Below are 27,996 nucleotides of genomic sequence, written 5' to 3'. Positions count from 1 at the left end.
AAACGTCTCATATTTCTGGGTCTGGCATTTTTTGGATGCTTTTGTTGTCAGGCCACAGCATGTTTCAGAAAGTTCTTCCTAACATTCCTACACCATGGATGGGTGAGTCAGCACAGTCTGGACAAAGGACCCTAAAAGATCAGCATAATGGATACTTCTCACTTAGAAAAATGCTTCCATCCATTCCAGAAATACTTATGAAAAGAGTGGAACAAGCCAGTAGTGTGCCAGATGTGAGGGAGATGAAAGAAGGCCGCTGTGGCTGAGACAAGAGACAGAGAGGTGAAGATGTTCCCAGGGGCAACACCAGCCTTTGTCAACAGAAGATACGAATGTTCTTCATCAGTTCACTTCGTGAGGCCCCCGGATATTCACGAGGTGAAACTCACCATTGTCTTTGTGGTAAGATTGCCAACACCAGAGGCTCTCTCTTCCTTCCTCTTCCTTTGCTCTCCTGGCTTGAAGAGGGTCTTCAATGCCATATTGGCTGATGAGCTCTAAAGTGTTGTTTTTTCCTCCTATTATGGACATATTCCATCAAAATCCAGGACTTGACTCTCTCCTGATTAGTTAGACAAAAAGATGAGAGTCTCTTCTAAAATCTACTTTGGGAAGTTCACTTCACTCCCTAGCTCTATTGAATTCGGACGTGCTATATATATATTTTTTTCATCTTTACCATTGGGTGACCCCTCTTGTTAAAGCAACATCTCTGTCTTTTAGTTAAGGGGCAGAAATGTACACAGATGCTTCTTATTATTCAAAGGAATACATAAGGTGACTGTCTACATAAATCTTTACGTCTGATAAAGGTGGGGGAGTGAAAAATATAGATAATAAAGAGGGTAAGGTACCTTGTTTTAAGGAATTCAATACTGAAATATCAAAGTGTGGAAGAGGGCCGTGTCCTTCGACTATTTTATAGTCAAAGATTTACCCAAAGGGGCTTCCCTGGTGGCACAATGGTTGAGAGTCCACCTGCCGATGCAGGGGACACAGGTTCGTGCCCCGGTCCGGGAAGATCCCACATGCCGCGGAGCGGCTGGGCCCGTGAGCCATGGCCGCTGAGCCTGCGCGTCCGGAGCCTGTGCTCCGCAACGGGAGAGGCCACAACAGTGAGAGGCCTGCGTACCGCAAAAAAAAAAAAAAAAAAGATTTACTCAAAGAAGCTTGACAAGGCATAATGGTTGTGCATAATTCATATGGGACATTTATAATGAAGCCATGGGTTATAAGGAAAAGCCATTAGGCAATCCATTGACATCATATGCAGCGAGGGAGTCCAGTGTGGTCTCATCACATTTCACTAACAGTAGACATTAAGGCTTAACCCCACCAATGCCTACACCCTCTCCACATCGCCATGTCCATCTCGTAATGTATTCATTATCTATTTCCTCACATCAGATTTCTCCAAAATTAGAAGCTAAGAACAAAAACATGTATGATTCCACAGTTTCTGTCAATCAGGGAGTTGGCAACAGCCTGGAAGGGTGTTTCTGGCTCAAGTTTGTTTATTAGGTTACAGTCAAGATTTTGACCAGGTGATGGTCATAGAAAGGCTTGACTGGGGCTGGTGGACCAGCTTCCAGTTTGGTTGAGTCACAAGGCTGGTTGCACAAGGTCTCAGTCCCTTGACACATGAACCTCACCATAGGGCTCCTTGAGAGTCTTCACATCATGGCAACTGCCTTCCCCGGAGCGAGTGATCTAAGACAGCACAATGGAAGTCCTTTATGATGTAGCATCGAAAGTCATACACGGTCATTTCCTCAATATTCCATTAGTTTCACAGGTCATCTCTAATCAGTATGTACAAGGGCAAGAATACCAGGAGTCAGTGACCATTAAGAGCATCTTGGAGATCGGCTACCAACACCAGATCAGTCCACACAGACACAAATCTGGGATCTTAAAGGCCCCACATTGACACAGAGTGGAGCAAACCCTAAAGGCCAGCAGGAGCATTAGAAATCCCACCTGTCTCCCATAGGATACTTGCCAGGATGGTCGGGAGACTTTTCAGTCTGCATATCCAGATCTCTCTTTTACTCTTTTTATTATCATCACTCCCTGGTTAAAATTCATGCACATAAAAAACGATACCCGGGCTTCCCTGGTGGCGCAGTGGTTGAGAGTCCACCTGCCAATGCAGGGGACACGGGTTCGTGCCCCGGTCCGGAAAGATCCCACATGCCGCAAAGTGGCTGGGCCCGTGAGCCATGGCTGCTGAGCCTGTGCGTCCGGAGCCTGTGCTCCGCAACGGGAGAGGCCACAACAGTGAGAGGCCCGCGTACCGCAAAAAAAAAAAAAAAAAAAAAGATACCCTAGAGTTGTATCCAAAAGAATCATGCCTCACAGCACACAGAAGAGTTTTCACAAGAATACTTTTTACTAAATGGGCTGCCTTTATCCCTGAGTGACAAGTGAATTGTTCAAGTCAGCACTGTCCAGTAGAACTTCCTGCCATGGTAGAAATGTTCTATACCTGCACTCTCAAAAATGGTAGCCATGAGGCACACGCAGCCATTAAGCAGTTGAAGTGCAGCAAGTGTGATTGAGAAAATGGAATTTAAAATTTTACTTAATTTTAATTAACATAAATTGAAATATAAATACCCACATTCTGCTAGTGGAGACTATATGTACTGAACAGTGGAAGTCCAAGGACCAAAATTTGAAGAGAACCGAATAGAACCAGAGCCAAAATTTGAACCTAAACACTCTGGTAAAAGAAAGGACTTTTTTTTTTCTTTTGCGGTACACGGGCCTCTCACTGCTGTGGCCTCTCCCGTTGCGGAGCACAGGCTCCGGACACGCAGGCTCAGCGGCCATGGCTCACGGGCCCAGCCGCTCCAGCAGGCCCAGCCGCTCCGCGGCATGTGGGATTCTCCCGGACCAGGGCACGAGCCCGCGTCCCCTGCATCAGCAGGTGGACTCTCAACCACTGTGCCACCAGGGAAGCCCAAAGAAAGGACATTTTAATACACCCATCTTTGCTGCTGTCCTGGTCTGTTTTCTCATACCCATCTTAAAATGCAAACTGTTAGAGTACCGGACCTTTTCATGTCTTCATCTTTGTATCCCATGCTTGAAAAATGCTCCCTGTGGGAATAAATGAAGAGAGATTTTCATGTGCTTTGTATAAAGTTTTAAAATATTAATCACACACCTAATCTGGCCAAAAGTCACACTCCAGTTGGAAGGAGATTCCATATGATTGGGTCATAGGTTCTCTGATCTCATGATGCTTAGAATGTTATTCATCCATCAAAACAATCATTTGAATTATGTGTTATTGTTTTGCCTAAGCTGGGAAAACAGAAGCATAGGGCGATGATACATCCGTACACCCAGCTGGTGGTATAAACAGGATTCAAAGCCAAAGCCTTCCTAATAGCTGAGATCATGCTCTTTTAAAACGTGTAGTTCTCAAACTGGGGTGATTTTGCCCTCCTATGGGACATTTGAAAATGGCTGGAAGTTTTTTGTGTGTCACAATATGGAGAGTAAGTTGTTATTCGCATCGGATGTGTGGGGCCCAAGGATGCTTCTAAATGTCCTTGATACACAGAACAGCCCCTCCACAAGGAATACTGAGGTTCAGAAACCCTGATTTGAACTAAAGCTCCTCCATGCAGTGCTTGCAAAGGATTATGAGATCATCTATCAAGACATGAGAGGAAAAAATTATATTTTGGAAAGAAAAGAGAGGAACTCATGAAAATTCCAGCTTGAGCTTTCAAGAAGAGCACAGGGAAAAACTCAGCCCTCCCTGGTGGGGATGGGTCAAGGGCAGACCCAGGACAGGGAGGCTCTAGGGAATTTTGATCTCACTTCTCCATGGGTCTGGAGCACTGTGTCCTTGTTGCTGTCATAACCGGACTGACAGTAGTAGTTGGCCTTGTCCTCAGGCTGCAGCCCAGAGATGGTCAGGTAGGCAGCACTGGAGGAAGTGTCAATGGAGCCAGAGAAACGATTGGGAACTCCAGAGGGTCTTTGGTCATCCTTGTAGATTACAATGGTGGGGGCACTGCCCAGGCGCTGCTGGTACCAGTGCACATAGTAACTCCCAATGTTACCGCTGCTGCGGGTGCAAGAGATAGTGACCTTCTGCTCCAGAGACCCCGACACAGAGCGGGGCTGAGTCAACACAACCTCTGCCCAAGACCCAGTGAGGACAGGACAGATCCCATTCCCAGGGAAGGGGGAGAGGTCATCCTCCCAGGTGACAAACAGGAGGCCTCCCAGAATTCCCTGCAGGCATCCACCTGTGCAGTGAGCGAAGAGAGTGAGAAGGAGAGGAGCCCAGGCCATGGTGAAGACACCCCCAGGCTCTGCTTTCTGAGCCTCACAGCCAGGCCTGAGCCCACCAACCCTTCTTATATGTCACCCTGATCCTGAGGGTAGGAGGTCTCCATGCAAATATTCCCCTTTCTGGAGGCTGTTCAAATCCTTCCTTCAACCTTAGCCTTGGCTCCACCTGATAAGAAGAGAGACTGTAGGAGGGAGGTGTTATTCACCCCAGTGAGGTCACAGGAACACCTGCAAGAGGGGAGGGAATCAGCCGAGAAACTGGAGAGCATCAAGCAGGTGCATAGGACACAGCGCCCTCTGGTGGATGAAGGACACATGCCGACCCTGGGCAGGTGCTATTGCTCAGGACTCCTGCCTTCCCCAATCTGCACCCCTCACAATTCCAGCGGTGAGTCCAGGGTGTGTCTGTGCAGCGTGCTATGATCAAAATACATTTAAACCTTTACATTTCTCTAGATGCACCAAGGGCCACTACTCTGGTCCAGACATTTAGAGTCACTTTGTGTTAAAGGAGGTGATAAATATCACCAGAATGAGCTCTGTTTGGAAGGAAATGGAAACAAAGACACTCCCCTCTCCAGGAGGGACCATGTGGGGTGAGATTCTGAGCCATTCACTGAAAGGAGCCCAGCTATTCAGGCAAGAAGAGCTAGGAATCCTGGAATTGGGACCAGACTTCACCATCAGAAGATGCCAGATGCCCAGAAAGGAGAAGGAGTGAGGGGAGGGGCCAGATGTCAATCAGGGGTCAATTCAATCATAGCCCATAATCAATAAGTGCAATGAAGGTTTGAAATAAGACATTAGAATGGAAAGTCAACAGGACCTGATGAATTTGAAAGAGCTTTGGAGAGAGAATCTACAAAGTTAGTGATCAATTGGATACCTGGGTAGGGTAGAAAGAAGAGTCCATATACATTTTAGTTTCTCATTTTGTGGACCAGTTGGGTATTACTACTTTTATATTTATGTTGAAGAGTTTAAGCCCAGTTTGGGCCTTTCTATTAAGGAAATTATATTATCAGAGTTGGCGATTCTGAAGTAGGATGAGGTTAAATGGTATTTGGAGATTCTATGGCCACTATGTTGTCTTATGAAAACACCTATGACTTCCTTTGGTGGCATGGTCATAGCCAGTGTCACCACAGCTGTGGCTTGTTGCCAATACCCTGAGGGGATGGACATGCTATTCTGCCACACAAGGTGAGTGAAAATGTAGATGGTATTACCTCCTATCAGTGTTCACACACCCTGACTTCCGTTACATACTCCATGCCTATGCTTCAGCAGCACCCTTCATCTCTGGCCCAGCTTCTTTTTAAGAAAATATTGCTAAAAAACAAATAATATAAAACTCACTGTCTTAACCATTTTTAAGCGTGCAGTTCAATAGTGTTGGGTATATTGACATTGTTATATGACAGATCTCCAGAAATTTTCATCTTAAAAAACTGAAACTCTATATTCATTAAACAATAATTCTCCATCTCTCTATCCCCTCAACTCCCCCAACTGCAATTCTACTTTCTGTTTCTATGAATCTGACTACTTTAAATATTTCATATAAGTAGATTCACACAGTCTTTGTCTTTTTATAACTGGCCTAAATCACTAATCATAATATCCTCTACTCATCCACGTTGTAGCATGTGACAGGATTTCCTTTCTTTTTAAGGCTGAATAATATTCTGATGTATGTATATATACCATACTTAGTTTATCACTCATCTGTCAATGGACATTTGGGTTGATTCCATCTCCTCCTTAAAAGGAAGGCTGGAGAGCTCTGTGGGAACCATCTTGTGAAGGAAAAAACAAGCAAGGGGAAGAAATTTAGAGTTCTACCAGGTACAAGAAAATTAAAAAGACAAGTGAGAAACAACCCATCTCCCCATCACAAGAAAAGTAACAGGTTATGTGGTAGAGGATAAAAAATAGTAAATCTAACTGGCACATCAAAATCTTTTTTTAAATGACAGAATAGGAAAACCACTTACTAACTTTTTCAATGAAAATGTATAAAGTCAAATATGTGGAAAATATTGAAAACTTAAAATGAAAAAAATCCTAAAGAGATAACTTCCATTGAAAAAAAACTAGATGAAATGTATACATCCTTGGAAAATGCAAAGTTGGTCCCATTAAAGATAAAACATCTAAACAGACTACTTTCTTTAGGAAAAAAATAGAGAATGTTGTTATGGAACTACTCCACAGAAAGACATGAGGCCCACGTAGCTTAATAGAAAACTTCTAACAGATCTTCAAAGATAAGATGATTTCAATTTGTTTGCTTCATAATTTTTTCCAAAGCACTGGAAAAGAGGGAAAATTTCCTAGTTCTCATAGAAAGATTTATAACACTGCTACTTAAACCTGACAAAGAAATACAAAAAGAGGACAGTTACAGATCAATATCATTAAATATGGATATAAAATTTCTAAGTAAAATATTAACAAATGGAATGTAATACCAGATTAATAAATTGAAATGCCATTACCAACTGGAATTTATTCCAGAAATGCAAGTTTTGATCAATATTAAGAAATCTTTTAATATAATATGCCATAATAATAGATCAAAAGATAAGATCAGATTGTCTCAATAGATACTGAAAGAGCCTTTCACCAAATTTAACAACATTTCCTAAGAAAAACCAGTTAAGAAAATAAAAACAGACAGATACATTTATAATATGGTAATACGCTCTCTCTTGCACACATGTATAATTTAGTCTTAAAGTCAGCATCTCACTTAATCCTTCCACTAAGATCAGGAAAAGGCAAAGTTGCCCATTACCTCCATTATTATTCAACATTGTTCTGTAACCACGGACAACGCAATTTAAAAAGAGTAATCAGGAATTCCCTGGCTGTCCAGTGGTTAGAAGTCGGCATTTTCACTGCCGAGGCCAGGGTTCAATCCCTGGTCAGGGTAACTAAGATCCTGCAAGCCTCACTGCACAGCCAAAAAAAAGATTAGGTCTAAGCTTTGATGGGACCACACAAGTAGACATTTCTAAAGACCCAAATACTTTAGTTCTTCAGGTGCTGGTGGCAGAAGTGACAGCAGAAATATCCCCAGTGAGCTAGTGTTGGTCACATGTTGTGATAGGGAAGTAAATGACTGAGCAAAGGGTGCAGAGGGGATGCCTTGGCCCACTTTCCCAAGGCCAAGATCGTAGTGCAAGGCTATTATTCCAGGTCTGCAGTAGTAATCAGTCTTTCCCCTCAGGCCATAGTCCAGGGAACAAAAAACATCAATCACATTTACAGTGCTTCAGAATAACAGCTGTTGATGCAAGACTGCATCAAAATTGCTTACATTTCTAAGGCTTCCATTGCAGAAGGTGGTGACCTTCTAATCAAGTGACCAATACACTGAGACAGAGGGGTGTGAGTCTAGTATCAGAGGACTGCTTCTTATAGACCAGAGGATAAAGGTAGAACCTGTCTGACCCCGGGAGCCCCTTCACCTAAACCCCTGGAAAATGCCCCATTTGTAAAAGGCTGAGGGGAAAATGCTCTGGGGCACATTGGAGACGCCTCAGAGCTCTGTCTCCAGAAGATCCATGGTGGGGATTATGCCCACAAGCTGTGTTTGCTTCTCTAGCCAGACTCTCCTAGGAACAGACTTACTCTATCCACATTCTGGATCCTCACTGTCTATCAGTCCTTCCTGGACCAGATTTGGGCAAAGACTCTAGAAGAAAAGGATCTGACTCAAATCTGAAGCCATGGGAGAGCCAGACCTAGGATCTCGTAGGGTGATAAGGAGGCATCACAAGTGAAGGAAAGTCACACACTAGTGAGAACACAGTTTACCCAAATACTCTTGAGCAAGCTGAGCGGTTTATCAGCTGTCTAGCACACCTGCGCTCTCTGGACATCACAAGCGCCCCCTGCTGGCCACAGGGGCTACATCCTCTGGTTACTGTGATAACACTTAGCACATGTCCTTTTTGTACTGTAATTTTTTCCTGGTGTCATTACCTCAGATAACAGAGTGAGTAGATGTCTCAGAAGATCCACCACTGGAACAGTGATGCTTTCACATCTGGATTTTTATTTCGATGGAAAAATATCAATTTTTTTAAATGTCCGTCTCTGTCAACTGTACCCTTACAGCTCCAACTTTGCCTGCTGTTTTCAGACACTGCACACATATGTGAAAGGGCAGTTAAAGGGTGCAACAGGAACACACACATGGGAAATTACCCTTTATGCATGTTGAGGAGCAGAGGGAAGTTGGGCCAAAGAAGTCTCAAAAAAGTCTGATGCATAAGTTTGGATCTGTAGGATGTCAAGCGGTCTCCATGGCAGAAAGGAAGAAAGATCCCTAGAGTCAGATATCACGGCATGTGCCAAGGGCAGAAGAAGAAGGCAGGCTGGTGGCTGATGACCCCAGCATGTGAATCTAGCATCTACAATTGGAATAGAAAAGAAAAATATGGAAATAAATATGTTCCCTTAGTTAAACCTTGTATTCCTTTTTACCAATTTTTACTGTGTGTGAATGTATATATCTTTAAGTTGCCACAAATATATTCACAATAATAAATATACGTTTACCGATTGTGTAGGTCCAGTCATTTTAACTCATATTTTTTTCTCTCTCATATTATTTTTAATGCTCCTGAATAGCACACGCTATTGTCAGTTGGAACCCAGCCCTTGTCTTTTCATGGGCCAGTTAAACAGTGCTCTGTGAGTTCCCCCAGGTGCTGGGTGAGGCTGGGGGAGCTCAGGGTTTGTGTCTGAAGCACTGTGTGAGCTCTGAGGATGCTGTACCACACTGAGCAGTAATAATCGGCCTCCTCCTCAGATTGGAGCCCAGAGATGGTCAGGAAGGCCACCTGCCTGATATGGAGCCCAAGAACCACTCTGAGACCCCTGTTATATTATACTATACTGTACTATAATATAGATTACATATTATAAATCGTATATTATATATAATATGATATGGTATAATATAAATTATATATTGTATCATATATATAATATTATATAAAAATGATGCCTTTGGGGATCCAAAGAAATAAAATTCTGAACCACAGAAGACCACAGAACCAAGCTAACTATTTTAGAACCAGTAAATCTCAAGAAAAATTGAGTAGGGCTCCCAGACTTCTGCTGAATAATTCATAGATCATCACCTATGACTCCACTGATGCCCCTCCCAGGGGGACACAGCTGCAAAGTCCCCGATGGTGAGCAAAAGTCTCCTGCCCTCAAGCTTGGGGTTCATCCTCCTGGGAGCAGCTGAGAGCAGACTACCCACGATTAGTCCCACAGCACCCTGGTTCAAGTTGAACTCCCTCTCTTCCAAAGACCTGATTAATCCTGGGGCTTTTCTTGTTCTAACTGGGTTAAAAGAGTTTGCAATGCACATCGTTTTCATGACACCTACCTGTCACACGCTATCCTAGCCTTAATGTTACAACAATTAACACAGCCCCTTACCATATGGCTCTTTATATCTGGGTCTCCTGGAGAAGGTAGAACTTCTTCTAGTGCTAAAGGGATAGCAGAAAGGACATTGTAAGGAGAAGAAATAGAAGGCATAAAACCTCTGCATCATTTAAGGTCAAGGGACATCCAGGAGGTGGCAGAAGTCTGATGTGTGTGCCAACTGCCGAAGGTGGTGAGGTGGGAAAAGCCTAGGCAGATGAGGAAAGGAACAAGAGAGACTTGTGGTGGGGGAGGGGAGGGGTGCTTTATATGACAGGTAGCAGACAGAAGGCATTGTGACTTCAGCAGGGAGATGAGGACAACAGGAGGTGGATGGAACCATTCCCATGGACTAACCCAGACTCATATATATGCAAAAACAGTTTTCAAACCAACTCTTCTCTATAGATCTCCCAGAGAAGGCAGTAGAGCTTGTTCCTCTTCTGGAGTAATAAACTAATAAAGTTACTTTACCAATTTTTCCAGACTGGTCAATGTTCAGGAATTGTATACCCACAGGTCTCTGAGGTGTCCTCGTGCCCAGATTCCCTCCTCCTCCTTCTCCCTGTCCCTGGGCATGAGATGAGAGTATGTGAGTGCAGCTGCTGGAACTAGAGAAGCTGAAGCCACATAGCCTAGCAGAGCAAGGGCTTCAGAAGGAAGGGATGCAGCACCTTGAGCCTCCATCCTGCCCACAGGATGAGGTAGGAGCTCAGAGGTTCAAAACTCCAGGCCTATAGGTGGAAGACAATGTGATGCCCAACAGAAACTTCTTACTCAGAAAGAAAAATGATCCAAAGGAGACCTGCTGCTTGATGGGCTTATTTATTTGGTAAAGGCAAGTTATAAATATGTGTCCTTTGGTGGGAGCTAACCAAGTCCTTTCTCTCGTGCAGATTTCCTCATGCTTTATGAGGGTCTTGGACTCAGGTTCACAGAGCTCTCTAAAAAGTGACTTTTTCTTGCCTTATTCTAAGGTTGATCTTTAAATTTTTTTCCTAGTGAGATACAGCTGTGCCACAAACTTCTTTTATGTTAAATTAAGGTTTAGTTAACTTAGCTCTACTCCTACTTTCCTGTATTGGGACCCATTTGATTTTCCTCTCGGCTCCTCTTGAGGCTCTTATTTCATCAAGTTTACTTCTTGTCCTGCATTTAAATGGTCAGAAATGCACACAGATGTTGCTTGCAGAGCAGAGGAAAGGACAGATGTGCACGAATGCCTTACGCAGGATAGGATCTCTGGGAGAGTGTGGGAGGGAGCAGTAATGACCTGATGAGATGTCTCAGTCAACAGAACTCCATTATAACCATGAGATGACCAGGAAAATGGTGGACTAGGACATTCCAAGATTTCATTCCCCAACAGAAACATCAAAAAACCAACCAGAACATTGTGGAAACAATGGAAAACAGTCAAAGGTTGACAACAATCAAGCAAATGTTCAACAAAGAAAAAGACATCTTCAAAATGGTATGGGCGTTCATGAGGTGACATCAGCAAGATGGTGGAATAGGAGGTCCCTGGCTAGTATTCCTCCTCAGAAACAATAATGTGGTATCCTTCCGTGGGCAAAAGTGCCTTTGGGAATTGTGTGAATCCCTGATGGAGTCCAAGACCAAGGAGGGAAATTTTTAGAAGGTGAGCCCACGCCCAGGTGGCTGACTCACTGATTGGAGTCCCATCTACAGATGTGAAAACAGATGCAGAAAAAGCATTTAACAAAATTCAACACCTTTTAATGATTAAAACTCTCAACAACTCTCATACTTCTCAGGTATGGAAGAAACTTACCTCAATGCAATAAAGGCCATATCTGACAAGCCCACAGCTAACATCATACTCAATGGTGAAAACCTGAAAGCTTTTCTTCTAAGATCAGGAATCAAACAAGGGTGCCCACTCTCACCACTCCTATTTAACATAGTACTGATAGTCCTAGCCAGAACAATTAGGCAAGAAATCCTAAAATTTAGAAAATCCTAAAGACTCCACACACACAAAACTGTTCAAACTAATAAATTCAGTAAAGTTGAGGATACAAAATCAACACACAAAAATCAGTTGCATTTCTATACATTAACAATGAACTATCTGAAAAAGAAATAAATGAAACAGTCTCATTTACAATAGCATCAAAAAGAATAAAATACTTAGGAATAAATTTAACCCAGGAAGTGAAAAATCTGTATACTGAAAACTATAAAACCTTGATGAAAGAAACTGAAGAAGATATAAATAAATGGGACGATATCCCATGTTCATGGACTGGAAGAATTAATATTGTCAAAATATCCACACTACCCAAAGCAATCTGTAGATTCAATGAAATCCCCATTAAAACACCAATGATATTTTTTCACAGATATAGGGGAAAAATCCTGCCACAAAAGTTTCCAAATAGACAGGGGCTTCCCTGGTGGTGCACTGGTTAAGAATCTGCCTGCCAATGCAGGGGACATGGGTTCGAGCCCTGGTCCAGGAAGATCCCACATGGCATGGAGCAACTAAGCCTGTGTGCCACAACTACTGAGCCTGCGCTGTAGAGCCCGTGAGCCACAACTACTAAGCCCACATGCCACAACTACTGAAGGCTGCTCTCCACAACTACTGAAGCCCGCGTGCCTAGAGCCCGAGCTCTGCAACAAGAGAAGCTGCCACGATGAGAAGCCCGCTCACTGCAACGAAGAGTAGCCCCTGCTCGCTGCAATTAGAGAAAGCCTGCACGCAGCAACAAAGACCCAAAAACAAAGACCCAATGCAGCCAAAAATAAATAAATTTATTTTAAAAAAATAAAGAAAGCTTTTCCATAAAGTGCTAGATTGTAAGTATTTTAGAGCTTATGGGCCATACAGTGTGCGGCAACAACACAACTACTGTTGTAGCACAGAAGCAGCCTTAGTCAATATGTAAAACCAATGAGTGTGGCTGTATTCCAATAAAACTATCTGTGGACACTGAGATTTGAATTTCATATAATTTCACATTTCACAAAATATCATTCTTCTTAAGATTTTTAAAAACTATTCAAAAGTATGAGAACATTCTTATCTACCAACCATGCAAAAACTGGTGACTGGCTAAATTTAGGCCATGAGCTCTAGCTCGCTGACTCCTGCCCTAAGGAGAAGTGATGGAAACATCTCAACATTCACCTGCTTTCAAGAAGTCTGTTTTGGGACTTTTAACTCTGATCCTAGTCTGTTTTCTTGGATTCCAGCTGAACGCCTCTCTCTTTGCCAGTAATATCGCCAGTGTGTCACTTCGTGGGGCTGACAGGGATGGGAGCGGATTCGGGAATCGCCATTGCAGCATTTGAATGGAATGTAAGTGGCATCATAAGCTTTTTTCTTTAAATCAGAACTCTAGGTATGTTTGTCTGGGAGTCTGTATAGGACAAACTCCTCTTTGGTTTGATTTCTGTTTCTCCTTTTCCTAACCCATCCCTTGATAAACCTCAGGGCCTTCCCTGTGTGGCCCATTCTGCCTGGGTCATTCCAGTCACATCATTCCCCCCTCTGAGATTTCACTAAAGCAGTTATTCCCACCAAGAATGTCATTTCTATATCATTTAATCCCCACTATCACTTGACCTCCTTGATCATTTTAGCTCTCACTTCTATCTCTCCTCCTTGAGCTATTACACTATATATCCAGTTCTGAATTAGATGCAGGAAATTAAAAAATGTAAAAGTAATGATCCCTTCTTGTGAGAAGCTTACATCTCAGTGAGAGAAACAGATAAACATTCACTACAGTGTAGAAACTACAAAGAAAGAAGTATGCATGCAGTGTTGAGAGACCTCGCACAGAAGGAGCATCCATCCTAGATGGTGGCTGGGACGTGGCACATGTCCAGGGAGCTTCCTGGGGCGGATGCCAGATGGATGAGTAGAAATTGACGAAGAAAGTGATAGCATAGTAAGGAGTGAATGATTTAGAGCTAGTAGATCAAAACTTCAAGACTTGGTGATTAAGTTCCTAATTGTTCTACTGCCAGCTCAGCAGTAGAAGCTGTGTCTTCTTAATTAGATCCTAAGTTCCTTAAGTACTAGGGACCATTTCCTCTCGTGTCACTCACACTACCCCATCATCCAGCATTTGACTGAGCACATGCTATAAATATTTCTTGAGCTGACTGAGTTTTTTCAGGTCTAGTCTCTTATCCTTTCTAGTGTTTGCACATGCATATATATGCCTATCAGTCAGAGGGAGATGCTTATGTGGAAGAAAGTTGGATCATAGCAAATGTATAAACAGACCATCCCTGGATAGACTCAGAAAGTGACCTTATGTCATCACAAATAACTGTGCCCCTCCCTTGTTGAAGATTTTGCCCCTAGTTTTACTTTAGTAGTATCAGAGACTCCAGAATGGACCCAGCCTCCACACATGCCCTATGGTCCGAGTTTTGTTTTGATAGTGCCACGCACTCCAGAAAGGGGCCAGTCTCCAGAAGTGTGGACAAAATACCCTATGGCCCCAGTGGGTGTGACTAACAGGTTGCTGAGAGCCTGGCTCTTTTAGCCTGTGACCTTGGGCTTCCGTAATCTTTGTGAGGCTTGGGTTACCCCTCCACAAAACAGGAATAACTGTGCTTATCACATCTGCCTCACCTGGTGTTGTAAGAAAAGCATGAGTGATATAAGTGAAGGCTCTTTGCAAACATTAATATTCATGTAAGACTATACCATTATCATTATTATATATGGCAAGACTTGGGGGCAGTCACTGGGAATATTCTTCTATCTCTAAATTTCTTTCTCATTGGTTTGAGAAAGAAATTCCTGACATTCAAGAATAATTCCTTTTGGCAAAGATTGTATGACCTTCTAGTGGTCCAGCTGAGCTCATATCTCTTACTCTTTGTCTACTTTTCACCATACATCTTTTGTCACATCCTAAGCCCCAGGAAACGGTGACCTCTGAATCATGGAAACAGAGGTAAGGGACCCACAGCTGTCTTGGGGTCATAATTGGTTGAGTGGGACAGGATCCAAGTAAGCATTTTATTTTCAGACTCAGAGGTCATGAGGTGAAAAAGCCCACAAGCCAAACCTCTCTAATTTCCACTCTGTTCTTGGTTTCTTGTAGGCCTTGCTGTTGTTGCTGGTCCTAGGGTGGTTCTTTGTCCCCATATACATCAAGGCAGGGGTGAGCATCCACAGGTGTTCTCTGGTGCATTTTTCTAGCATTCATTTATTCACTCATTCTTTCTGCAAAGTCATGAAACCTGGGTAATATCATTAGTCCCAGGATTTCTGGGCTTACATTTACATGAGACCGCTAAGTGCTGCCGGATCGCTCTTGAAAACGGCTGCAATCCACTGTCCTCTTGCTGATCACTGTTGTGAGGGTTCCCATTTTCCCACATTCTCACCAACGCATGGTATTTTCCTTTATTCTGATTTTTGCCATTCTGATGTTTGTAAGGTAGTTTGTTGTTTTTTTTAATGAGGGGTTGGAAATACCATGCTCTGGTGGCTCCCCTTCAACTTCGGTGTTGTCAACCAACTAGGGCACTGCTCTGCCTCTCTGAGCCTAGCTCCCATGCTTATTCCTTCTGCAGCTGGTGCACAGGCTGAGGGGTGCTATATCCTGGGATAATTCCTGGGATGACGGTGTCCAGGGGGCAAGCCTTCTGTCTAGTACCTCTGCAGGTCACTATATAATCCCTCTTTGCTCATCCTGAGTCCCTTCTAGTGCCAGGCTTGAACAAGCTCTGCTCTTCTTGGTGTAAGAATACACACCACAGAACTTATGCATGTGTTCTTGGACATAGCTTACCATCTTTGAGGGGGTTCTGCACAGTTTCTGAGCCCCAAGAATTTCCCTTCTTGCTTTTGATAATATTATATAAATGTTTACTTAACATTCTTTTATACGGGGGGAGATGAAATCATGAGCTCAAACTACTATGAAGGAACCAGAAAAATGCACCTTTTAAACTGATCACATAGCTGATCTCGTATTTCGGTAATGATAACTTCAGAATTTTCTCTACATAAGAGTTAATATAACTCTCTTTTTTTCAATAAAGATAATCACGTAAATATACACCTGAATATATATCTGCAATTTGTTGAATTATCAATTTATTATGTAATCCTAATTATGGTTCATTATTTATATTGTTTTTGCTAGACTGCAACGTTACTGGTGAAAATAATAAAAAAATATTTGTTGAGTGTCTACCATGCATTTGGTGTTGTGGTAGGTATTTTACATCTACCTTCATATTAAAGGTCCACTTTACAGATGAGAAAACAGAGGTTCAGAGAGATTGTCATTTGCCAAAGTTCATATTTCCAGTAAATGTTGGATCTGGGAACAGATCCCAAGATTGCCTGATTCCAATGCCTGTGTGCATTCCAGCCTTGCTGCTTTCCCAAGGGACTGTGCCTTTCTCACTTGTGTCTTCCCAAGGTGCCACACACAGTCACCTGCCCACAGGTGCTTAATAAGTGTTGAATGATCTGAATGTGCTGGACCCTGAAGGTGAATCCCTGCTGATGTCTGTCTCTGAAGGTGATGACCATGCCAGAATATATGAGGAAGCGGTTTGGTGGGAAGCAACTCCACACTACCTCTCCGTTCTCTCCCTGTTCATCTGTGTGGCTTTGAGAATCTCAGTGAGTTCAATGCCCTCTTGGCATTTTAGCTTCATGAGGGATGAGAGTGCTAAGATCAGAGAGCCTTTAAAGGTCAAGCCATATAGATGTTTTAAAACTACATGGGGTCTCTCTACCAAGATTTTATGCAAAAAAAAAAAAAAAGGAACTTCAGAGACCCTGCATTTGTGGAGTAAAAGAATTACATGTAGGGCTTCCCTGGTGGCGCAGTGGTTGAGAGTCCACCTGCCGATGCAGGGGACGTGGGTTCATGCCGCAGTCCGGGAGGATCCCACATGCCGCGGAATGGCTGGGCCCATGAGCCATGGCCGCTGAGCCTGTGCGTCCGGAGCCTGTGCTCCGCAACGTGAGAGGCCACGGCAGTGAGAGGCCTGCGTACCGCAAAAAAAAAAAAAAAAAAAAAGAATTACATGTCACGAGAGGCTCCAGAGTGTAAACCCACCCTTTCATTAAGGATGTGAAAAAAAATGGATGTACAGAAAGATCGGAATGTCTCATTCAAGTAGCACAGCTATTTAGTAGTAGAAACGAGAAGGATTCTCTGGCACCCTGGCTCCCCCCTGCACAATAACCTCTTTATTCTCTTTGTCAAAGCCAGTTTAGGTTTACTTTTTCCTTTTCAGCTTGATTATCTGACGTGTAGACCAGAAGGAAAGTGTTTTGTATTATTATACTGACTTTGCTTAAATGTACCCTATTTTATCGCCCCTACAAAACAAATGTCACAAATAAGTGTTAAAAGAATTCTGGAGGGCTTCCCTGGTGGCGCAGTGGTTGAGAGTCCGCCTGCCGATGCAGGGGACACGGGTTCGTGCCCCAGTCCAGGAAGATCCCACATGCCACGGAGTGGCTGGGCCCGTGAGCCATGGCTGCTGAGCCTGCGCGTCCGGAGCCTGTGCTCCGCAACGGGAGAGGCCACAACAGTGAGAGGCCCGCGTACCGCAAAAAAAAAAAAAAAAAAAAAAAGAATTCTGGAGAGGGTGTGGAGAAAAGGAACCCTCTTGCACTGTTGGTGGGAATGTAAATTGATACAGCCCCTATGGAGAACAGTATGGAGGTTCCTTAAAAAACTAGAAATAGAAATACCATACGACCCAGCAATCCCACTACTGGGCATATACCCTGAGAAAACCACAATTCAAAAAGAGTCATGTGCCACAATGTTCATTGCAGCTCTATTTACAATAGCCAGGACATGGAAGCAACCTAAGTGTCCATCAACAGATGAATGGAATTCTAAAGCTTTTTAACAGTTAAAACCCTTGGAGATAATCATTGAGGAAAGAAGAAAGGAAATTGAAGATTCAGCAGTACGTGTAGAAAACAAAGAAAAAGCTCCTCATGTATCGGTGACTAAGGAAATAATCTCCTGCAAGTTTATAGTCTAGGCAGTTCATGAGAGCAGAAGCTCACCATCCTTATTGCTCCTCTGTTGAGTTGAATCATGACTGGAAGTAAACCAGTTGCTTAGATTAAATGGCATGAGCCTTTCTAATGCAACGTGAGTATTTCCCAGCACTTATTATAAATTGTTGAGCTCCATGTCAGGGGGAACAAGATTCCTATTCACTAGGAGTTCACCACGTGGTTAAGGGTGTAAGAATTTTACACATGAAATAGCACTTTGTGACAATATATGCAAATATACTAAACTAAGAGCTGGACTAGGGTGTGTGGACAAGTACAGGAAATGTGTTGCAGACCAGGAAAGAGGGTGGTAGTCCATGTTGGGTGGAATTGGAATTGGAGGTCATCCTCATTGATGGGGGTTGGGGGCACTTAAGCCCCAGGACAGAAAGGTGAGGAGAGCCCAAGGGAGGCAGAGGAGCCTGCAGGTGTCTGGGGCTTTATGCTCACATGCTCCTCAGGTGGGTGGGAGTTAGTGATCTCCATTCTCCCTGGCTCTGACATCTAGAGCTTTATGATCCTAAAGAGCATGAACAAGGTGCTGGAGCAGAATGACGTGGCCAAAGGGGCCCCCAAGGGATGCAGACTCTTGGAGTAGATGGTTCCTGCTTGTGGGGAGGGGATGGAATATTGGGGAGCTGAATGAAACAGCAGGGAAGGCCAAGAGCATGAGTGTGACTGTGCAGGGTCTGCTGTGGTCACCTGGAAAGATTCAGTGGCAGGAGTCCATTCTTACCTACAAGGTTATGGTGGTTTTGGGGGGGGGGGGTTGGTTTTTTTAATTAATTAATTTTTTTTTTTGGCTGTGCTGGGTCTTCATTGCTGCGAGTGGGGGCTACTCTTTGTCGCAGTATGTGGGCTTCTCATTGTGGTGGCTTCTCTTGTTGCGGAGCATGGACTCTAGGCACACGGACTCCAGTAGTTGTGGCACACGGGCTCAGTAGTTGTGGCTCACAGGCTCTAGAGTGCAGGCTCAGTAGTTGCGGCACATGGGCTTAGTTGCTCCACAGCATGTGGGATCTTCCTGAACCAGGGCTCAAACCCATGTCCCCTGCATTGACAGGTGGATTCTTAACCACTGTGCCACCAGGGAAGTCCCTACAAGGTTATGTTTTAAGTGGTATTAATAATCTTAGATACTACCTTTTGTGTACTATTACACTCTATAACAGATTCTGTCCTGGTTACTTATTAAACAGATCAAACTTTCACAGTCCTCCCCTGCCCCAAGTTTTAAAAAAGATCATCTTGTTCACTGGTTCTCAACCTCCAATAATACATATACTGAGAATCATTATATGTATTCTATCAGACATCATGCAACTTTACCCCTAAATATTTCAACCTGTATGCCTTAAAGATATTGATATTCTTTTAGAAAAACACACTGCAAATTTTTAAACCAGGAAATTAACTTTGATACAAACTAAGGTTACTAATATATAACCTACAGACCTTATTCAGATATGACAATTGTCCTACTAACGTCCTTTAAAAGCAAAAGAAAATCCTGAATCATGAAATGCTTCCTTTTTATGAGAAATATTTTATAATTATTGTGAATGTAATTAAGTCCACTGAATTATACACATTAAAATGGCTAAAATGGCAAAATTTATGTCATATATACATATATTTACCACAATAAAAAGTCATTAGTGGGACTTCCCTGGTTGTCCAGTGGTTAAGACTCTGTGCTCCCAATGCACAGGGGCCGGGTTCGATCCCTGGTCAGGGAGCTATATCCCTGCTGCATGCCGCAACTAAAGTCCCCTCACACTGCAACTAAGACCCTGTGAAGCCTAAATAAATAAATAAATATTTAAAAAATAAAAAGTCATTAGTAATATAAGCTGCTTATTTATAATTTCAAGACTATCAATTTATTGCCTTTCTTGTACTATATAAGAGAAACCAAAGTCAAGGAATTCATAATACAGTAATGTGTGTTTGCATATGTAAATAATTATGCATGAGTACACAAGTCGTAATACTGTGCTTAAATAATTGTACATACAATGTACGTCGGTATGAATGTGACAGCCATAAATGCAGACGGATGCAGGTATGTTTCATGGCAACTCAAATACAATGAGTAACAACTCAGTAGGTGATATCTTTTCTGAAATGATAAATAGACTTTTTGTAACTATCCAGTTATGTAAAAAGTCCAGTCTTCCCTCAATTTACACAGTAATTGCATTCCTTGAAAACCCAGTGATAACAACATTGCAGAAAGTACTTTGGGTTGGTAACACAGAGTTAGGCTCTAGGCTCAGATCATCAAGAACAGGCTTTTCAACAAGACGAATGTCTAGTGAGATGATAAAATACCAAGTTTTATTTCAAATTTCATGGGGGAAAAAAAAGCAACCATCTCCTATTATACACCTTCCAAACCCAAGTTCTACAAAGAAACCTACCTCTAATTCTTCTGATTCTGAATCCTGCCGCCTTATCCTTTGCCCTGACCCCACTCATGCTTTCCTTTCCCTTAGATTCCACGATCCATCTTTATAATCACTCTTTAAGCACATAGCCTCAGTTTCTTTGCCTATCTCCACTTTCATTGAACTCCCCTGGCAAAAAGTCCAACCCTGGTTGAATCCAGCTTCCCTCTGACTCTGTGCCTGTACCCAGAGATTTTATTTCTGTGTTTCTAACATGCTTACATCCTATTTCTCAGGTTTTTGTTTTGGTTTGGGTTTGGTTTTTGATATGAAGCCTGGGAGGATCAGAGTTGAAGAAACACCTGTTGTGTTGAAGAAAGATCAGAGAAGCTGGGAAGCACAATTTGGGGCTATAGGGGTGCCAACAGAGCTGGGTGGACATGATCTTGCATCTCAGCATCCCGCTGCAGGACTCCCTGCTGGCTTCTAAACCTCAACCAATAGTCCTTTTATCTGTGTTTCTTTATGATTTTCTCCCTGGTCCTCTCAATGACTATTCTAAACCATCCACAATGTTTTTACCTCCTGGACCTCTGCCTCTTATCAGAAAACCTCATCTCTCACTTTATCTAGAAAATTTAGGCATGAACCAACCACTCATCCCTCCTCCACCCAAATAACCTTGTTCTTACTTTTTCCCACTACTCTGAGGATGAGGAGTCTTCCTTTTTGTCAAAGGCCAACCCCTTGACCTCTGCCTACTCTTGATCCCATCTCTTCTCAATGCTTCTGGCTATTTGCTTCATAATTACCCTCCTCCCATCATATTTTACCTATTACTTTCTGTTACCCCAAGCATGCTCAAGTATCTTCCTTCCTGGCCATAACCATTTGTCTATTCTGTATCTCCTCTATCTACTAATCTAGTCTTTATTGTTGTTTCTCTGCTGACCATCATTAAAGAGTAGTCTACACAAGCTATAGTGCAAACATTTCTCACCTTCTGTTCAATCACTCATTATTAGCCTCGATGGTCAGTCCAGTAATTGATCCTCTGAGGATGAGATCTGGCTTCTAAGGTGTTCATAATTGGATTGTAGAGGTGACATGTATACTATAGTAAATATTAGTGACATGTATACTATAGTAAATATTAGTCATCAGTGAAGAGCTAAGTGAGGCAGTGCATGTTTCTTTTCCATCCTGACTGTTCCCTCTTTAGTCAGACATATTTTCTGGAGCCATATTCATCACACTGGCCTTGGGATTGGACCTTTATCTGGAGATCTTCATCCTCTCGGCTCTCACTGCCATTTGCACAACCACTGGTGAGTCCATTGCATGTTTGGCTCAGTCACGCTACTTCTGCTGATCTCACCCCAACCTACCATTAGCATCCTCAGTGTTAGCCTTGTCACTGCCATGTAAGGATATCCTTTTATTTCCATTGTGAGATTCAAGCACAGACCCAGAAACACAGCTAGAGCAAAGAAAACAGAATCCTCAGTATTTGGTGTGAGCACCTAATGATGTAGTGAATGGGATGGGGTAATGGTGACTGGGCCCAGCTATGTGTTTGGTACGCAGAGTGGCATTTGGAACCCAGTGTATCATACACATGGGAGGTCAGGATAAAATAGTGACTTAGACCTGAGACTGGCAAATCTAAGGCAGGGCCCAAATGAATACACGATGCCAGGGCACAGAATCAGGAAAGGAAAATTGGGGCAGTGGGTTGGTTGTAGGAGGAGATGTGTGGTAATAGTTCAAGCAGGCTTTCATGAACCAGATATTTTGGTGTAGCACCTCATGCATACTAACTTATGAAAATTAAACTATACCAGCTCAGTTGGAAAAATAAAGAAAAAGTATAGCTGGAACAATAAAGATAGTCCTGAAGCCATTTTAATACTTTGAGCACATGTTTCAGAGTAACTGAAAGTTAAGTGCATAAATCTCCTATTTTCAGTATCCATCTTGTTTCCCCATGACACTCTCATGAAGGAAATATCTTGTTGACTGAGACTCTGTGAGCCTAGAGTTGAAAGAGAAGTTTTTGTTGTTTGAACAACACTGCAGCAAAACACAAGTCAACGACTATATCTAGCTCTTAACTAATGAAACAATGAAATATTCTGACACTAGAGCAAAAACGGTTCTTTCCAGTTTTGTTTTGTTTTGTTTTTTTGCGGTACGCGGGCCTCTCACTGTTGTAGCCTCTCCCGTTGCAGAGCACAGGCTCCGGACGCACAGGTTCAGTGGCCATGGCTCACGGGCCCAGCCGCTCCGCAGCATGTGGGATCTTCCCGGACCGGGGCTCGAACCCGTGACCCCTGCATCGGCAGGCGGACTCTCAACCACTGCGCCACCAGGGAAGCCCTCAGCTACTGTTTTGATAGAGATTTCCTTGAGTGACAGAAGCTCTCCCAGTCTTTTAAAGTTGACTGTGCTGGGGGCCTCCTTCAACTCCTAGCCAGGCTTGCACTGGATCTGACCAAGGTGAAAGCTTAGGGTCTTCTCAGGTCTTTTCTAAGCATGTGTCTTACCCTGGTCATAAATATGGCTTTCTAAATTCCCCATTATATACAGTTGTTTTTGGATGTCTTAATTTCCCAGAGACACTTTCCCCAGATTTTGCCTTAGGCAGTCTGTTGTGTTTTGACAACACAAGAGTCTTTGCAAGTTTGGCTTGCAGTGTTTTCAAGATTTTCCAGTCTGAGTTCAGAGTTAGGTAAAACAGAGCTGTACCTAGTGTCAGTCCTTCAGGTAGCCTCCCAGACAGGTTAGAAGAGGCATACACAATAATTTGTGAATGTGGTCTGCTCTGCTCCCTCTGGAGCTAGGGAAATGGTTCCACACTGGGGACATGAGCTACCCCTACTTTAAAACTGGTGCCAATTTATGACTGGTGCTGCTTTAAAACTGCCACCACACAGCGAGAGGGTAAGGGAAGGGCAGTAAGATTATCACAAAATCTTCCTACCATTTTGTAGTGACTTTTTCTGGATTCCATGCTTGTTTGGTCGCTATAAACTTTTATAAATCATTTTCCATAATTCTCACAAAATTGGTTCTGACAGTTTCTGCTCATTTTTCTTTCTTTTTTTTTAAACATCTTTACTGGAATATAATTGCTTTACAATGGTGTGTTAGTTACTGCTTTATAACAAAGTGAATCAGTTATACATATACATATGTCCCCATTCTGCTCATTTTTCAATGTTTCTATTGGAGGATGAGAGTTTGGAGTGGCCTACTCCACCGTATTGCAGACATCATCGTTTTTATGATCTCTTCCTGATTTCTTTTTCTTTGAAGACTTTTTAAATTCTTTGTCCTTTTTTCCCTAATAGTTTCCTGCTATCTTTTCCTCGTTGATTCGCAGGAATTCTTTGAATAGTCTACCTACCAACTGCTTGCTATTTTTTGTATTACTTCCTCACTTCATGTTCTGCCTACTCTCTTTCTGGAACGTCAAAGAGATGAATGTTGGCCTTCCTGGGTCCATGTCTTCTGAATTTTATTTCACAGTTTCTATCACTTTACCTCTTTTTAGTACGTTTTAGGATAATTCATGGGCTTCATATTTCCATCCACTAAGGTCAGTTCTGTCCATTCTGCTATTTAGCCCATCTTCCAAGTATTCTGTTTCAACAAGTTAAATTTCCCTTTTCAATATCTTTGGGTAGATAGTATAGTACAATATTAACAAACTGGAACTCAGAAGTCAGGACCCTGGTCCTGGAGCAGTCAGAGTTGTGGTGTGAGAATGAGAGACAAGGAATGTAAGTGTGTAAAAACAGCTTGTGCTAACTAACATCGTGGACATGGTGTGAAAACTTGTTCTCTAAAATCATAGACTGAGAAGCTTGGCTATTTGAAATGATATCAGTGAGAATGAAATAGCTCACTCTTGCCTGATGGCTCTGAGTCACACAGGTCACTAACAGAGAAACAGCCTCGCTTTCCAACCCAGGCGCAGAGCTTCAGATAGGGGTCTTCAGACATAATATTCCACATTTAACTTTGAATTTCCAAGATAATGGGAACCCTGGGTCTGTTTCTTAGACCAGCCTGTATATTAACCCCTTTACACACTCTCTCTGTTTTACTTTGAGCCAAACACAGTCTCACCTAAATTTTCCCTAAACTCCACACTTCCTCCAAATCCCATGGTAACTCTCTCTCTTCCTCTATTTGGTGAGAAGCTGCACTTCTGCTTGATTGTGTCCCTTGCTGAAGCAAGTTGAATCAACCTAGCTTTGTGGGGCCATAGGTGTGTTCCTGGCTTCAAGAGGGGTCAGAAAGTGATGAAAAGTGGTGTTGGGTTCACTGAGTAGAAAAAAATGGAGTCTGCAAGATGGCTGGACCAGGTGAATGACTATTGAGGAGACAAGAATAGAGACAGAGAGAGAAGAAGAGAGGGTGAAGAATAAGAGAGGGTTAAGAAGAAGGAAGGTTGAGAAGAAGACAGACAGTCTTGTAAGGAAATGGAAATGCAATTCCTGATCAAGAGTCTGTCTGATGGTGCCCTATAGACCTTTGAGACAGCTATGAGAAGTGGATCTGTTCTAATAATGTAGGTGTGGGGTATGGTATGGTGAAGTCGGTGCAGCCACAAGAGAAGAGAACCAGGCTTGAAAGGCAGAAGTTTATTATAGTCACAGATCCCAAAGAGGAGGGCACTGCATGCCATGCAGGGCCACAGGGGGAAGCACCACTGTCAGTCAGAAGGCAGAAAGGAGCAAGAGGAAGGCCTAGGCCACAGACTTTATTGGGGTTTCTTCAGGAAAGGCAAGGCAGGGCAGGTAAACAACTTAGGATTGGCCGCTTTGAGTAATTCTGGTGCGCTTTGGGCTATTGAGGTGGTCTCTAATTGCCAAGTACCTGGCCCTGGGATGATTTAGGACAGAAGAAATATTGCCTTGGTGTGTGAGAGTTAGATAAGGAGGTGACTGGTGTATAAACATGATTGGTTGGTCAGTTTATGACAGATGTGATCCGGAACAAGCACTTTGCCATCTCTCCCCAGTCTGCAAGGCCTCCAAATGCCAGAGCATCAAAGTACAGAAAATAGGAAAATATAGTTAATATACTTGACCCTGTGATAAATGCCTATCAAACTGACAAATACAGAATCTAAGAAAATGCAGAACAGGATCTAATCCCCTTACAGATTATATTAGATGGCTAGGGCTGCCATAACGAAGTACCACAGACTGGGTGGCTTAAACAGCAAAAATTTATTTTCTCACAGTTCTGCAGGCTGGAAGTCCAAGACCAAGGTGTCAGCAGGGCTGGTTTCTTCTGAGGCCTCTCCTTGGCTTATAGATGGGCAGTCTTCTCCCTGTGTCTCCCCATGGTCTTCCCTCTGTGTGTACCTGCATCCTGATCTCCTCTTATAAAAACATTAGTCATATTGGATTAGGTCCCACCCTAGTAATCTCATTTTAACTTAATTACCGTTTTAGGGAGCCTATATCCAAATGCAGTCACATTCTGAGGTACTGGGGGGGGTTAGACTTTAACAAATGAATGCGTGAGAGAAGAGAACACAATTAAGCTTATAGCACAGGTAAAGTTAATTATGCATCTTATGGATTTCCAAGTCATGGGTTCCTGTGGAAAAAATAATCTAAAGTGGATGTCATGCAGCAAAAGGAAACAGAATTACAAACTGAACATATAGGGCCTGAGGGTGAGGGAAGGCAGGTGGGGCAGCGCCTTTGGGTGGCTGGATCACAGAGGTTTTCAACAAAGAGTTAATGAGAAAGCATCTGCTGCTCCCAGGACTCAGGCACCTTGACTCCTGGACTATCAGAAAATAAAGCGAAGCACCAGCATTCTAATTTGAATTTTCTCCAATCTGAAATATCTAGTGTTTAGTTTGACAATTTGGCCTTTGAGTGTGATCTAGGAATGCAGGTCCACTCAAGGACCAACTTCTCTCAAGCTGGGGGTGCCCTAGAACCAGAAAGCATCATTATCCATGTCCTGGGAGTCTTGGAAGAGCCCTCATAGAAGAGGAGAAGCTCCTCTGACAGAAAAAGCTGGCTGGGTCAGGGATGCAATGTGGACCTCGGGGACTGAATAACACTCACCTGAATCCTCCAGAGCTAGTCAAATAATGCTGCCCCATTAACCTCACCCACATCTCCCTAATTCCATCCCCACCAACCCATCAATGCAACAGCATCTCATTCAAACAACTTGGTTCACCGAAATCCAACTTGGAGTTTAGAAGGAGTACTCTTCGGGCTGAGTTTGGGGTAATGTTAAAAAAATCTCTCTCCTGCAACTAAGTACACACATGTTTTTCTCCCAAGGTTTGCTTTCATGAAGCAGAACAAGCTGTAGCATATCTTTTAGGAAATGGTGATTTCAGTACTAGGAAAAAGTGGGTTCTAGTGAGTTTCAGAGGTAGAAATTTTTTCACGTATACACCAATGCCTGACTCAGTTATATGGAAGTAAGAAATGCTCCCAGGTATGTCAAAGGCCCCAGGACCAACGTCACTCTGCAGACAAGGAGCTTTATCTTCTCATTTTGAAAGATTCCTTTTAAAATGGTCATCCATACTTAAAGAAGCTTTATTCCTGACAGTGCCTGGTTTTTCAGTTCTAAAAACTAGCATTAATGAGCAATCACTCTGCACCATAACACACACCTTCCATCTGAGGAAACGAATAGCTCTTTCCTGCATCCCTGAAATTATTCTAGTATAGTTTATCACTTACTGGGCCCTGGTTACCCAAGTGGTTCAGTCTGTTCTAATGGGACATTGTGCATTGAAGGTAGTTACTCACCTCATGTTTACTAGTGGTTTTCAAGTGGAAATCATCTTCAAACTTTGCTACTTGTTGTTAAACTGTTCAAGTTGTTAGATTCTATTCTCAACTGTCCTGGCTCCTGCTTCCTAATCCATATCTTGTACCAACAAATGCTCACCACAGACAAGCTCAGTATTTGTCTAGAATCTCTAGAAAACAGGAAATCAGGATGTTATGGTTTTTTAATGTTTTTATTTTTTACCAAAGTAATAAATTTTAATGTACAGGACTAAATGCAGCTTAATATTACATCTGCTTGGCATCTTTCATGTATGTATTGCTCATCCTCTTTTCAAAGTGACCTCGTCACACCCAGAGGAGGTAGGTAGATGCTATGAGCACCAAGGTCCCCATTTTTCAAAGAGAAAAATACAGAGTTGAGACAAAATAATTTACCACAATATATATAGTGAATCATTGACAAGGTCAGAAACAGAATCTAGGACAATCTAGATACTTTATGATGCTCCATCCACTAGCTTTCAATCCTCTCCCTTTATCCTCTCAAAGCTCAAAAATATCACAAACTCCCCACAAAACTGAGTACTCTGAGTAATACTGGCCATGTGAAATTCTCCACTTTTCCTTGTTTTCTGCCTAGCTTAAGGGGAGTATGAGGGCACATCAAATATTTTCTTTTCCTTTCACAAGAAGAAGCCATTCTTTACCTGTTGAACCATTTTTATACCCAAGGAACCACTCTCAGCTCTTTTCTAAGCTAGCCTGAAATCAGTCAATACTAACATCATGACTTCCACAGGATTATATTACAATATGATTAAGATTCCACAGGTGGAACTAAAAGAAATAAATTAATTAAATTTAATTTTAATTTAAAACATTTCTCCCTAGGAAACAGGTAAAACAAGAAATAAAAGTGTTGAGTGCTACCACCTGGAACAGAGACCACCCACCCCAAACTTGGTCAATGGATGACCACCAATCAAGACACTTAAGAAAAGAA

The 27,996-nt window shown here is 42.7% G+C and overlaps 1 long non-coding RNA gene across 1 annotated transcript; it reads left to right on the top strand.

Annotated features, from left to right (window-relative positions):
• Positions 1 to 155: 155 nt before the first annotated feature.
• On the top strand, positions 156 to 27,996 carry LOC141276163 (uncharacterized). The gene is made up of 4 exons (XR_012325266.1): positions 156 to 402; positions 12,994 to 13,099; positions 21,425 to 21,530; positions 27,885 to 27,996. It is a non-coding gene; the product is annotated as an uncharacterized lncRNA (long non-coding RNA).

The sequence above is a fragment of the Tursiops truncatus genome, chromosome 13 (genome assembly GCF_011762595.2).
Source record: "Tursiops truncatus isolate mTurTru1 chromosome 13, mTurTru1.mat.Y, whole genome shotgun sequence".
In the NCBI taxonomy this organism is placed as follows: Eukaryota; Metazoa; Chordata; class Mammalia; order Artiodactyla; family Delphinidae; genus Tursiops; species Tursiops truncatus.
The sequence above is the reverse complement of the archived record's forward strand: the minus strand, read 5'-3'. Positions and strand labels throughout refer to the sequence as shown.